Raw genomic sequence first — 15338 nt, forward strand, 5'->3', positions numbered from 1 at the left:
GACTTTGATGATTGCTCTCTAAACTTGCATCTTGCGGATTCCATTATTAAAAAGCCTATGGGAAGAATTAATGATGTTCTTATTGTTGCAAATAGGAATTATGTGCCCGTAGATTTTATCGTTCTTGATATAGATTTCAATCCTTCATGTCCTATTATTCTTGGTAGACCTTTCCTTAGAATTATTGGTGCAATTATTGATATGAAGGAAGGGAATATTAGATTCCAATTTCCCTGGAAGAAGGGCATGGAACACTTCCCTAGAAAGAAAGTAAAATTACCATATGAATCTATCATGAGAGCCACTTATGGATTGCCTACCAAAGATGGCAATACCTAGATCTATCCTTGCTTTTATGCCTAGCTAGGGGCGTTAAACGATAGCGCTTGTTGGGAGGCAACCCAATTTTATTTTTGTTTTTTGTTTTTTGTTTCTGTTTAGAATAAATAATCTATCTAGCTTCTGTTTGGATGTGGTTTTATCTTTTAATTAGTGTTTGTGCCAAGTAGAACCTATATGATAACCTACGATGATAGTTGATTTGATTCTGCTGAAAAACAGAAACTTTGCACGCAAGAATATAATTTTGTTAAATCACAGAAACGTGCTTTTGCGTTGATTATTTTTGCTGATGTTCAATAAACAAATTGTCCAGGACTTCCTATTTTGGTATGAGTTTTAGAGTTCCAGAAGTTTGCCTTAGTTACAGATTGCTACAGACTGTTCTGTTTTTGACAGATTCTGTTTTACATGTGTTGTTTGCTTATTTTGATGAATCTATGGCTAGTAAAATAGTTTATAATCCATAGAGAAGTTGGAATACAGTAGGTTTAACACCAATATAAATAAAGAATGAGTTCATTACAGTACCTTAAGTAGTTCTTTGTTTTCTTTCTCTAACGGAGCTAACGAGATTTCTATTGAGTTTTGTGTTGTGAAGTTTTCAAGTTTGGGTGAATTCTTTTGATGGATTATGGAACAAGGAGTGGCAAGAGCCTAAGCTTGGGGATGCCCATGGAACCCCCAAGATAATCCAAGGACACCAAAAAGTCAAAGCTTGGGGATGCCCCGGAAGGCATCCCCTCTTTCGTCTACTTCCATCGGTAATTTACTTGGAGCTATATTTTTATTCACCACATGATATGTGTTTTTCTTGGAGCGTCTTGTATTATTTGCATCTTTGCTTGTTATTTTACCACAATCATCCTTGCTGTACACACCTTTTGAGAGTCTATGTGCTTCACTTATATATTTTGAGCTTCACTTATATCTATGTGCTTCACTTATATCTTTTGAGCTTGATAGTTTTGCTCATAGTGCTTCACTTATATCTTTTGAGCGTGATAATTTTTGCTCTAGTGCTTCACTTAGATCTTTTAGAGCACGGTGGTGGATTTGTTTTAAAGAAACTATTGATCTCTCATGCTCCACTTAGATTATTTTGAGAGTCGGTAGTAGCATGGTAATTTGCTTAATATTAATATACTTGGTATTCAAGATATGTGAAACTTTGTTTTGAGTGCGTTGAATACTAAGATAAGTTTGATGCTTCATAATTGTTTTGAGATATGAATATGGTGATATTAGAGTCATGCTAGTTGAGTAGTTGTGAATTTAAAGAATACTTGTGTTGAAGTTTGTGATTCTCGTAGCATGCACGTATGGTGAACCGTTATGTGATGAACTCGGAGAATGATTTATTTATTGATTGTCTTCCTAATGAGTGGCGGTCGGGGACGAGCGATAGTCTTTTCCTACCAATCTATCCCCATAGGAGCATGCGCGTAATACTTTGCTTTGATAACTTCTAGATTTTTGCAACAAGTATATGAGTTCTTTATGACTAATGTTGAGTCCATGGATTATACGCACTTTTTCCCATCCTTCCACCATTGCTAGCCTCTCTAATACTGCACACTTTTCGCCGGTATCATACACCCACCATATATCTTCCTCAAAACAGCCACCATACCTACCTATCATGGCATTTCCATAGCCATTCCGAGATATATTGCCATGCAACTTTCCACCGTTCCGTTTATTATGACACGCTCCATCATTGTCATATTGCTAGCATGATCATGTAGTTGACATCGTATTTGTGGCAAAGCCACCGTTCATAATTCTTTCATACATGTCACTCTTGATTCATTGCATATCCCGGTACACCGCCGGAGGCATTCATATAGAGTCATACCTTGTTCTAAGAATCGAGTTGTAATTGTTGAGTTGTAAGAAAAATAAAAGTGTGATGATCATCCTTTTTTAGAGCATTGTCCCAAGTGAGGAAAGGATGATGGAGACCATGATTCCCCCACAAGTCGGGATGAGACTCCGGACGAAAAAAAAGAGGCCATAAAAAAGAGAAGATAAAAGGCCCAAATAAAAAAATGAGAGAAAAAGAGAGAAGGGACAATGTTACTATCCTTTTACCACACTTGTGCTTCATGATAGAGAGTCTCTCATTTTGTCACTTTCATATACTAGTGGGAATTTTTCATTATAGAACTTGGCTTGTATATTCCAATGATGCTCTTCCTCAAAATGCCCTAGGTCTTCGTGAGCAAGCGAGTTGGATGCACACCCACTTAGTTTCTTTTGTAGAGCTTTCATATACTTATAGCTCTAGTGCATCCGTTGCATGGCAATCCCTACTCACTCACATTGATATCTATTAATGGGCATCTCCATAGCCCGTTGATACACCTAGTTGATGTGAGACTATCTTCTCTCTTTTTGTCTTCTCCACAACCACCATTCTATTCCACATATAGTGCTATATCCATGGCTCACGCTCACATATTGCGTGAAGATTGAAAAAGTTTTGAGAATGTTAAAGTTTGAAACAATTGCTTGGCTTGTCATCGGGGTTGTGCATGATTTAAATATTTTGTGTGGGGAAGATGGAGCATAGCCAGACCATATGATTTTGTAGGGATAACTTTCTTTGGCCATGTTATTTTGAGAAGACATAATTGCTTAGTTAGTATGCTTGAAGTATTATTATTATTTTTTATATCAATATGAACTTTTGTCTTGAATCTTTCAGATCTGAATATTCATACCACAATTAAGAAGATTTACATTGAAATTATGCCAAAGTATCACTCCGCATCAAAAATTCTCTTTTTATCATTTATCTACTCGAGGACGAGCAGGAATTAAGCTTGGGGATGCCTGATACGTCTCCAACGTATCTATAACTTTTGATTGCTCCATGCTACTTTATCTATTGTTTTGGACTATATTGGGCTTTATTTTCCACTTTTATATTATTTTTGGGACTAACCTATTAACCGGAGGCCCAGCCCAGAATTGCTGTTTTTTTTGCCTATTTCAGTGTTTCGAAGAAACGGAATATCAAACGGAGTCCAAACGGAATGAAACCTTCGGGAACGTGATTTTCTCACCGAACGTGATCCAGGAGACTTGGACCCTGCTCCAAGGAACAAAAGAGGCGGTCACGAGGGCGGGGGCGCCCCCCCTTAGGGCGCGCCCCCCTGCCTCGTGGCCCCCCTGTTGCTCCACCGACGTACTCCTTCCTCCTATATATACCTATGTATCCCCAAACGATCAGAACAGGAGCCAAAAACCTAATTCCACCGCCGCAACCTTCTGTATCCACGAGATCCCATCTTGGGGCCTGTTCCGGAGCTCCGCCGGAGGGGGCATCCACCACGGAGGGCTTCTACATCAACACCATAGCACCTACGATGAAGTGTGAGTAGTTTACTTCAGACCTTCGGGTCCATAGCTAGTAGCTAGATGGCTTCTTCTCTCTTTTTGGATCTCAATACAATGTTCTCCCCCTCTCATGTGGAGATCTATTCGATGTAATCTTCTTTTTGCGGTGTGTTTGTTGAGACCGATGAATTGTGGGTTTATGATCCAGCTTATCTATGAACAATATTTGAATCTTCTCTGAATTCTTTTATGTATGATTGAGTTATCTTTGCAAGTCTCTTCGAATTATCCTTTTGGTTTGGCCAACTAGATTGGTAGTTCTTGCAATGGGAGAAGTGCTTAGCTTTGGGTTCAATCTTGCGGTGTCCTTTCCCAGTGACAGAAGGGGCAGCAAGGCATGTATTGTATTGTTGCCATCGAGGATAACAAGACGGTCTTTTTTTATCATATTGCATGAATTTATCCCTCTACATCATGTCATCTTGCTTAAGTCGTTACTCTGTTTTTAACTTAATACTCTAGATGCATGCTGGATAGCGGTCGATGAGTGGAGTAATAGTAGTAGATGCAGAATCGTTTCGTTCTACTTGTCTCGGACGTGATGCCTATATACATGATCATTACCTAGATATACTCATAACTATGCTCAATTCTGTCAATTACTCAACAGTAATTTGATCACCCACCGTAGAATATCTATGCTCTTGAGAGAAGCCACTAGTGAAACCTATGGCCCCCCGGTCTATTCTCATCATATCAATCTTCATTACTTTATTACTTGCTTTGTTTTTACTTTGCCTTTTACTTTTCACTTTGCATCTATATACCAAAAATACCAAAAATATTATTAATCATCTCTATCAGATCTCACTCTCGTAAGTGACCGTGAAGGGATTGAAAACCCCTAATCGCGTCAGTTGCGAGGAGCTATCATTTTGTGTAGGTACGAGGGACTTGTGCATGGTCTCCTACTGGATTGATACCTTGGTTCTCAAAAACTGAGGGAAATACTTACGCTACTTTGCTGCATCATCCTCTTCTCTTCGGGGAAATCCAACGCAGTGCTCAAGAGGTAGCAGACAACAGCCACATCTTTATTAGAATCAGCCGGATTATCACCAATAATCGACTCTTTGATTGTTAATTCTTTAGTGCTTATCATAATAGTTTCAGCACTAGTATTCTTCTCCTTTTGCTTGCCAGGCTCTGAAATTTCAGCACTTGGTGATTTAGCACGCCACACTTGCTTGCCAACCCTTCCATGATTATCTTGCATTGGCCGATTGACACCGTTGTTCAAACGGCCTCGTGTGGGATAAGAAAGCCTCTCATGAACGGGCCTCCTTGGTTCAGCCCAACCCGGATGAAAAGCATGAGGGGCCATTGGGGGCTGCCCCCATCCTCCATTGAAGCCTCCCATGTAGTATGGCGCATAGGGGGGCGGTGCCATCCATGGTCCTGGTGCCCATGACCCATATGGCCTCGTGTGATGCTGAAACTCTTCCCTAGGAGGTGACCTTGAGCGCTTCAAATTTGATGCCCGGTCAGAGCTAGAACCGGTCGCTTGATTGGCATACTTGAACAACAACATATCAAAAGTTGGCTTGATTCTCTTGCGCTGCACTTTAGCTTCATTCGTCTTCCACTTGCCAACCTCTGGACTCTTGGGCTTAACAAATTTTACATGAGTGTTCTCTTGCACTTGTGGTTGCCCCCCGAGTGTAGGATTCTTGATGGTGATCTTGATTACCTCCTTGCCACCGGGTTGCTTGTCAAGCACAACTTGTCTCCCCAAGATCTTGTCTCTCTCCTTATTTTTCCTGGGCTCACCAATGACAATATTATTTTTATTAGCTGATTCAGCTATGTTGGGCCGAATTAACATCTTCTTCCCCTCCAAATCCATGGTGTTCATTGGGAAAGGCTGCTTATCAACTTGCATCTCAGAAAAGTTCAATCGTCCGTCATTAATGGCTGATTGTATCTGTCGTCGAAAAACATTAGAATCATTAGTAGCATGAGAAAAAGAATTATAATACTTGCAATAAGCACGCCGTTTCAGTGGTAAAGTATGAGATATTCTAACAATCTTGGCTTGCAACAAAGCACCAAATATTTTATCACACTTAGCAATGTTGAAAGTAAATTTCATCTCTTCATCATGATTCTTATGAATCGGCTTCAAATCATTGCAAGTAAACGGTTTGGCCTTAGATGGCCAAACAAATTCAGCAGCATAAATATCACCCTCATCGTCCGAGTGGTCACTATCATACTCAACCATATTCACCTTGGGACGATCAGTTTTATATCTACGCACCTCTTTAAGATCTTTGCTTCGGCTTTCTTGAGCCAAAGCCCCTTGCAAGACTTGGTTGATATTTAAAAACTCGTATCCTTCTAGCCTTTCTCTAATGTGAGTTCTCAAACCACTAAGCACAAGATCAGCCATATCTCTCTCGGTTATCACCAAACTATAGCACCGGCTTTTTGTATCCCTAAATCTTTTGACATAATCGGACACCGATTCATATTGCTTTTGCTTAACCGATGTAAGATGGGATAGTTTAAGCTCATTGTCACCACTGTAGAAGTGATCATGAAACTTTTGCTCCAATTGAAACCATGTAGTAATAGAACCGGGTGGTAATGCAGAAAACCACGAGAAAGCAGTACCGGTTAAAGATCTGACGCAGCAACGGCTCGGGTGGCCTGGGCCCCTGTGGTGGCGTGGCTCCGGCTCGCTGCAGGTGGTGGCTGGCTTCGGTGGCGCTCCCTGGTGGTGGCGGGCGTGCTGGCTCCCGGCCGATCCAGCGATGGTAGGTGTCGTGGGCTGTGCTCGGCATGGATGTGGGCTGCCACGGCGTGGTGGTCGCTCATGGCGGTGGTCGGCATTGTCTCACAGCGGCGGCTGGACTTCTTCGGCGTTGGCCTGTCGGTGAGCGGCATGTGCAGGCCTTCGACCCCTCTTCTCGATGCCTGGGCTCAATCTTCGTCGAAGGGTTGGCCCGCCCCAAGCTTTGTTCCATCGCTCGTCTCGCGCCCGGGGCTGCAGGACCGAGCTCGTCTCGCGCCCGGCAGCAGGACCGAGCCCGTCTCGCGCATGGCTGCAGGACCGAGCTTGTCTCGCGCACGGTGCCGCAGGACGAGTCGACGGAAGCCAGATGCTGGGGGCGCTCAGTCTCTTTGGTTGGTGTAGCGGCGGGACTCGGGTGAGGTGGTGTTTAGGCCTTTGATGCCGGGGCGGCGGCCCTAGTGGTGGTTGCGTGGTGCTCATGGGCAGAGCCCGTGGCTCGATGCTGCTCGGTGACTATGGCCGTGGGGGCGGTGTGGTTACCGGGGTGTGGCGTTCGGTGGCATTGAATGTTGGCCGGGGTGAAAACCCGCTCTTTCTTTGGATGGACCGGCGACGGCGAAACTCGCTCCCTTCCTAAGGCGTCGCCGTGGCTCTCATTGCCCGTCATGTTGCTCTAGGGGAAACTCTGACCCTCGGGTCGGGCAGTGGCGGTGCTCCGGTGTCGTTTCCTTCCTAAAAGCGCTGCCTTGGAGCTCACGGTTCGTCGTATGTGGCTTCATCTCATCGGACCCCGGTGGCTATCGTAGTGCTAGGGGAGGTGTTGCTGCATTCAGCATCTTTGTATCCTGCCTTTGGTGTCTGCGTGTGTTATGGTGGCGTGCGTTTGTACCGAGTAGCTGTGGATCGTGCTTTATATATAAAGCGGGGCGGAAGCCTTTTTGGGTAAAGTCAATGATATTACTTAATCTAAATGGTTGCAGCTGAACTTGAAGATGGTTGCAGGAGACTTTGGACGGAATAGAGCAACCTGACCTGAAGATGAAATCAGAATGAAGAAATTTATAAAACATACTACTAACTGAATAGAGCAACTCGACTTGAAAAAATAAAAAAAAGTGTAGGAGCACTTGACCGAATCTACCTCCAGGCTCGGAGAACCTGTAGATCAGTAAAGTATGGAAATGCTAAAAATCTGATGTCAGATCTTTTAGACATGGCAAATTGAATGATTTTCATGGCAATTTGTATTGACGTGAGGATGACAAATTTGGTTTGCAAGCAAGGCAATTTCTTGAGAAAAAAATGAACTGAGACAAATTTTCCATGCTCAACAACTAAACATGCCATGCTTGCCGAACATAATTTGCCATGAAAATCATTCAATTTTCCATGTCTAAAAATCTGATGTTCGCTAGATATTCGGGTCCATAAAGTGCTATTGTTGGGATATAAAGTACTGTTGGGAGCTTGAACGTTCGTATACACAATAGTCACCTGCTGACAATATGATTAGAAATATTTCTTCAGGTTATGTTACCACATGCAAATATAAACCACAAATAGTATTTAGTCCCCATGCAGCTACATTATTAGTTGTTCTCTCGATCGAAAAAGTTTACTACTGCTAACAATATAAGATACACATCAGTCGTCTCTGCCTAATGTATGACAACACAGATTTAAGCCTTTGGTTGGTTCCATTGCCATCAAGGGCCTGCACTGCACTCATGCATATTATTTTTTGATGGAATCTATCAACATGGCTGAGTCTCCCTCGCACCTGCACAGATAAAGGTTTAAACAAATCAGGTTTACAATTGTCGTCAAGTATAGTGTAGGGTATCAGTTTAACAATTGTCATCAAGTATATCATAGTGTAGGACACCTAAGTTAATTGCCAAATCATGCCTGTCATCGGATGAATGAAAAACCAAAGCAATAATTTTTAATATGTTTATCTGCCCATAAGCAGTATCAGTACTTTGTTAATATGTTCATCAATCAGCTTTGTTTCTTTCCAAGTAATGTAGCACAATCACCGATGGTTTAAATGATTTCTGAATAGTATAATTAAAACTAGTAATGAGTTAAGCATTTCACATCTGATTTTCACTATTACTCATTTGATATTTGATTTGTTACCTCCCAAGAATGGAGATAACCACATTGAATGATAACACACACACACACACACAAAAAGGTTGTAAGATTTTCAATCTAGTAAGAATCAAGTGGTGATGACTTTCGTGTAAAAGAAGGGGTGATGACTTGTGCTTGTCTATCTAGCTATATTGAATGAGAACATATAATATACTGAATAGTAACGCTATAATCACCTATCTAGCAAAGGTATTCGAGCATCGACGAATAATAATACATAACAGAATTGGGTTACTCCAACAATATGAGGACTAGGGATGAATAATCACCTGGCGCGTAGAAACTCCTCAATGAATGACAGTAAGTAATGTTATTATGGGTTTCATAAAGCTTCATAGACTGCATCGACTTAAGCTGGACCATATAGACACTGCCTTTCACATATAAAAATATCACATCGGTATCCTCAACATGTCCCTTCATAAATTCCAATGATGTCTTCTCTCCTTCACCCTGAGGAGGGAGCTCAAGAATGTTATGGATGTCAATGGTCCTCGACAGCACCCAAGTGGCAACACCATGGCAGTTGACCTTCCTCTGCCACATTTGAATGTTATGGTAACGAGGAAATAACATGGCGAGACCAACCGTGCCATCTTCGGCTTGCATGATTTGATGACTGTGAGAAAGATTCATACCGGGAGGCCCCTCGAGCACATCAAAGCTCTCTTTTTCCAAATCAAACCCAAGTATACCCTCCTTCGCAAACTGAAACGACCAATAAAGAACATTACCAACAAGGGTGCTAATATAAGCACCGGAACAACTTGGACATGGAACCTTCGCTGAGATGAGATCGCCCCAAGTTTCGGTCTCGGATGAATATACAGATGCAAGAGGTGGGCTATCCTAAGAGCGCATATTCAGCAAGACCACCTTAAAGGGGGTAGAGTGGCAGCCACCGTGCACGTGGCCATGGTCGTGGGCAGCGCAGATCACCGCCCCGTTGATGTAGCCCATCTTGAATTTGGGTGGGAAGGGCACACATCGCTGGTTGCCGGTTATAGGGTCACACACGAGGACCTCTGCGCGCACCCATCGTAAGATAAGGACGAGTCCGTGGCGGCACCCGAGCAGTCGGCCCTCGTTGTCGAGGTTTGGAGTGTTGGCGCTGCCTCCTCCTACGCGGCGGCGCTTCTTCTTCTACCTCCCAACTCTCTTGTGGTTTCTCTCTTATCTCATAAACACACACCATGAAAGGAACACACACGTATACACAGCTCACCGTGGAGAAAATTGGCTTTGCCTCGTTCTCCCGATGAGAACACATGGGCTACATTTTCCTCCTCTTCTCATTAACAGAACCAAGCTGATTACAATGCTTAAGTAGTACCCGCACACGCATAGTCCAGTCACCACGCTCGGCCACTAGCCCCACTAACAGACGCACAATACTAGCCAACTACTTGCATGCATCTAATCTGTTCCTAGATTCTCTCCTACGTCCCAAAGACTAGGCCATCAACGCATGCAGCTAACAAACTCACATATGCATGCAACTAACCACCGTAGTACATCCGCTTCCGTACGTGCAATACTGCCACATGACACGGCACTACACATGCACACACATACGCCACACCGCTGCTGCGTCCCGCACGTCCCGCGCGCACCCAACGCGCCCGACGAGTCCGACCGCACCAGTGCGTCCCACACGTCCCACGCACACCGGACGCGCCCGACGAGCCCGACTGCACTAGACGCCGTGGCTTATTCCAACATGGAGGAGTGATGCGGTCCGGTGCGGGCAGGATGGGAGTGAACGTGAGCTTATCGGCATGATGAAAGACGCCGAGGAGAGGCGGCTCCAGGTGGTGTGCGCGGAAACGGCCGAGGAATCCGTGGTCGGTGACGATGCCTCTCCAGCGCTTGCAGACGGCGGAGGCGCGCGCGAGGGAGGATGGCTGGGGCGGGAGACGGAGAAGGATCTCTCCGAGCATGTCGTCATCTTCTAGCGCTGCTGCCGGGGAACTGCCGCGGCGGCGGATCATGACGGCGCTCTCCTCACTGACGTGGATTGATGCAGGTTGGGCGTATGATGCAGGAACAAAGGACTTGGCGTAGAATTGTCGTGGTAAGGTTTGTGTGCGTGCATGTTAATCGGAAAACGTGACTCCGTACTATCTCTGGCAGTGGCGGAGCTAGCTCCCGGCGACCCGGGGCAGCTGCCCGGGCTGCTCCGGCCGGTCTCCATTAAACAATACTATGTGACCATGATTAGTACCGCTAATTGCTAAGGCAAATACTAGGCAATCCCACCATGCATAGACTCTGCCCCGGCTCCTTGCACAGGCTGGCTCCGCCACTGATCTCTGGACTCCTTCGGCTATGCCAAATCAATGATGTTACTGTCCAGGTTAGTCTGTTGTAGATAGTACTATATCATAGCATTGAACTGCTAAATTTTCACCGTTCTTTTCCTGCTTTTTTTTCATCTAGAAGACATTGTTTGTTTTCTCTTTTCCTGTTGTGGTAAGCTTGATATATTCCTTTTTTTTTGCGAGTGAAGCTTGATGTATTCCTGACATGAGTGGCGCGTTAGAAATAGCATGAACTTTTGAATTCTTATACTAGTCCTAAACAAAGGATATTCAAGGAAGCACTTCTGCTTTACAACCCCTAAACACATCAACGGAGGAGATCTCTGTTCAAAATACGTCACCCGCATCCGTTTTTTAAGTCGCAGATAGGAGAGATATCCACAGTAATGGGCCGGCCCATCAGCTAACAATTAATATAAAATGCAATACAGGAGAAAATGGATGATGGCAGGAATCGAACCAAGGTCTGCTTGTTGCAGCGTTAGACCTCCAACCATTTGCAGCGTTAGACCAGATCGAAATGGGCAACAACCAAACAAATGGGCAACAACCAGCTTGAAACTTGGCTGCTGTGCTGCTCCATGAAAATTTCTCAGAAAGTAACGGTTCTTGGACAAGGAGTTACTATGTATTTTCTTTTTCCTTTTTCCTTTTTCCTTTTTGTCAGACAAGGAGCAAAGATCATATTATAGATAGCGTGGATATGTATATTAGATACGATCGAAGTAATAACAGCATCCTTTGGCAAACTAACCTCAGAGCAAATGCAACTACAAGCCCAGCAAGAAGGATGTCTGCCAACAAAACCAACTGAAAAAGTAAGAAAGAGGCAGAGTGGTGGCTGTATATCATTCTCCTTATATCATGAACAATGCCTGACTTAGGATTAAATATTACAACAAAACCCGTACACTTCATTCCATAGATTACAAACATATGAATACCATTTCATCATTGACGTCCAGCAAAGACCGACTTAAAGCTTCAAATACAGATAAAATGCAAGAATATAGAAAACTGAAAACTTATTTAGATGCGAGTATCGAACAAATCGCTTGCAGTGTTATTGGGCACTTCTTGTTCATGGTGCATCGTCTTGAGTGTTTTTCATCAGCCGATCCCACCTCACAGCCACTTGCACATAAACCTTGTCATATAGCTCATCAATGAACTGAATGTAGGCATCCCTCCATACTCTCTTCATTAGCATGGTGCAGAACACTGTCCAAAGACCCACCATGAAGCCTATGCTCGTGACAAGATAAACAGACGACATATGATTTATATCTTCAAGGCTGCTTTGTTTTGCATCATTTGCCGAACAATTCCTGGAGAGAGGAGGATCACAAAGACCAGGGTTGCCGACGTATATACATTTGACTATCAAGAGTTTGTAGTGTGGTCCAGATGGTATTGCACCTGATAGATTGTTGTACGACAAGTTCAAGTGGCTCAAAGATTTTAGTGCCGACAAACCTGATGGGATTGCACCAGAAAATATGTTGTATGATAAGTCCAGCGATTCCAAATGCTTTAAATCACCGATCTGATTTGGGATTGTTCCTGTCAACTGATTACTTGATATATTCAAATTGGTGAGGGCAATCAGTAAACTTATCTCCTCTGGGATTTGTCCTGTTAAACGGTTACTAGACAAATCAAGATTCACCAAGAGCTTGTAGATTTGGAAGTTATATTCACGCTTTTGGTCTTTCGTGATTACTGGTATGCTCTCTTCGAAGTTGTAATCCTCTGTATCCTCTGCTATTACTGTCATCATTGCTTCCTGACATACAGTTGCCTGATATGTCCAAATAATGAAGACTGACAATGGAAGTGAGATTTTCCAGAATATGGCCATTGAACATATTTGACCTCAACCTCAAGATTTGCAGTTGTGCCATTTTCTCAGATAGCCAGTTTGGTAATCCTCCATAGAACCTATTGTATGAAAGGTCGAGGAATTTTAATTGTGATGCACTTTGAAGAAATTTTGGGAATTCACCTGAGAAATTGTTGTTGTTCAACGCTGCACTGTACATATTGGAACCAAACTGATTTGCAGAGTTTGCACCCGAGTCCTTGAAGCATTGCATAACATCGCCGGTTAACTTGTTTCCTTACAGGTCCAACTGATTTAGACTTCTCAATTGGCATAAAGATGATGGGATCATGCCTCTAACCTGATTATTTGCAAGCAAAAAACTCTTCCAGAAGTAATGCTTTGAGGTTTGACGGCATTGAGCCTCAGAAAGAGGTTGAAGACAAGTTCGACCTGTAAGCTTGTTGGAACCAAGGTATATGCGGTCAGCTGCCATGTGTTGTAAATTTTCTGGGAATGAGCCATGCAACTTGTTTCCTGCTGCATGCAAGAATGAAGCTTGGGAAAATGTCACCCAGAACCAATCAGGAATAACATCATCCAGGTTTGAATTTCCAAGAACAAGAACATCAATGCCAGTCTGCCATTTAAGCCACTCTGGAAAATGAGGTCCAAGATGGCATGAACGAAAACCTGCAACCTTCAACCTAAATGGAGGAACCCATTTTTGGTTGATAGCTAGTTTTAGAGAGTTGTATGACAAGTCTAGATACTCTAAATTCAATAGTCCTGCAAAATCCTCGTCTGTGAGCACTTGTTTAATTTATTATAGCCGAGGTCCAAATGCTTTAAATTTCCCAAACTTGTAGAATGCCTTTTCACGAATACATTGTTGACGTTGTTGCAACCGAGGTCTGCCAACTTCAAATTATGTAAACTCTCAAAATGTTCCTTGAGCAGCACACTGTTGAAGTTGTTGTAGCAGAGGTCCAACCACTTCAAATTACATAAACTTGGAAAATGTTCCCTGAGGAGCACACCGCTATTGATCTACAACATAATTTGCAAAATACTATTAGGACTAAGTTCATGATAAATTAAAGTTCAATTAATCATATTACTTAAGAACATCCCTCTAATCATCTAAGAGATCACGTGATCCAAATCAACTAAACCATGTCCGATCATCACGTGAGATGGAGTAGTTTTCAATGGCGAACATCACTATGTTGATCATATCTACTATATGATTCACGCTCGACATTTCGGTCTCTAGCATTCCGAGGCCATATCTGTATATGCAAGGCTCGTCAAGTTTAACCTGAGTATTCCACGTGTGCAACTATTTTGCACCCGTTGTATTTTAACATAGAGCCTATCACACCCGATCATCACGTGGTGTCTCAGCACAAAGAACTTTCGCAATGGTGCATACTCAGGGAGAACACTTATACCTTGAAATTTAGTGAGAGATCATCTTATAATGCTACCGTCAATCAAAAAAAAAATAAGATGCATAAAGGCACTGGTGGAAAAAGGGCCTTTGGTCGCGGTTCGCAACTGCCATTAGTCGCGGTTGCGCAACCGCGACCGCACGGGCGCGACTAAAGGCCCCCACCTTTAGTCGCGGTTGCTTAAGAACCGCGACTAAAGGCCCGTCCACGTGGGCGCCAGGTGGCCGTCGGGGCGGAGGACCTTTAGTCGCGGTTCTTGTGGCTAACCGCGACTAAAGGCCGCCACAGGTTTTTGAAAAAAAAAATTGAATTTTTTTTTCAAATTTCTGAATTATTTTAACCTCTAGTCTCTAATCACCACCCCTCATCACTTCTCAATTTATTCTTTTATCACCCCTCATCATTCCCTCATCACTTCTCAATTTATTCTTTTATCACCCCTCATCATTCCAAATCATCTAACTTCCCAACCGGTCACCCATCCCTCTCACTATTCCAGCCCAAGCACGCTTAACTTCCGGGTTCTATTCTCCCACGCTCCAAGTCTGCACTTGTTGTTTTCCTGACAATAATAAGATGTCAATCCTATTAACTTTCAGGAATTTTGCTTGAGCATGAAGTGACACATTTCACTGTTTGAGTTTGAAACTATTGTTTTAAAAAACAATAATTATTTAGTAACACTAATATTTCTTGAATAATTAGTTTGACCATTGTTTGACCACAGTTTGACCACAGTTGACCACAGTTTGACCAGATTTGACCAAAATTGAAATAATTAAAATAATTATTTAGTAACACTAATATTCTAGAATAATTAGTTTGACCATTGTTTGACCATAGTTTGCCCACTGTTTGAATATTTTTCAATTTTTTCCACTCTAGATCTTACAAGCCCCGTAACTTTTTTTCTATTAGGTTTTTGAGGATTTTGAAAATGTTTAACGGGGTTCCCCCGGTTAAATTTGGATGTAACTTTTCGAGTAGATGATTTTTCATATAAAAAACTTTTTCATCCGAGTTAGTATGCAAAAGTTATGCCCATTTTTACAAATTTCAGAGAGATTTTGCAAATAAAGTCAAAATTCACATTTGCAAAT

The 15338-nt window shown here is 42.9% G+C and overlaps 1 pseudogene; it reads right to left on the reverse strand.

Moving 5' to 3' along the window:
• The window catches only part of LOC123158850 (receptor-like protein EIX2), a 53304-nt pseudogene that overhangs the window by 34303 nt on the left and 3663 nt on the right, over window positions 1-15338 (reverse strand).

The sequence above is a fragment of the Triticum aestivum genome, chromosome 7B, assembly GCF_018294505.1.
Source record: "Triticum aestivum cultivar Chinese Spring chromosome 7B, IWGSC CS RefSeq v2.1, whole genome shotgun sequence".
NCBI classification, from domain to species: Eukaryota; Viridiplantae; Streptophyta; class Magnoliopsida; order Poales; family Poaceae; genus Triticum; species Triticum aestivum.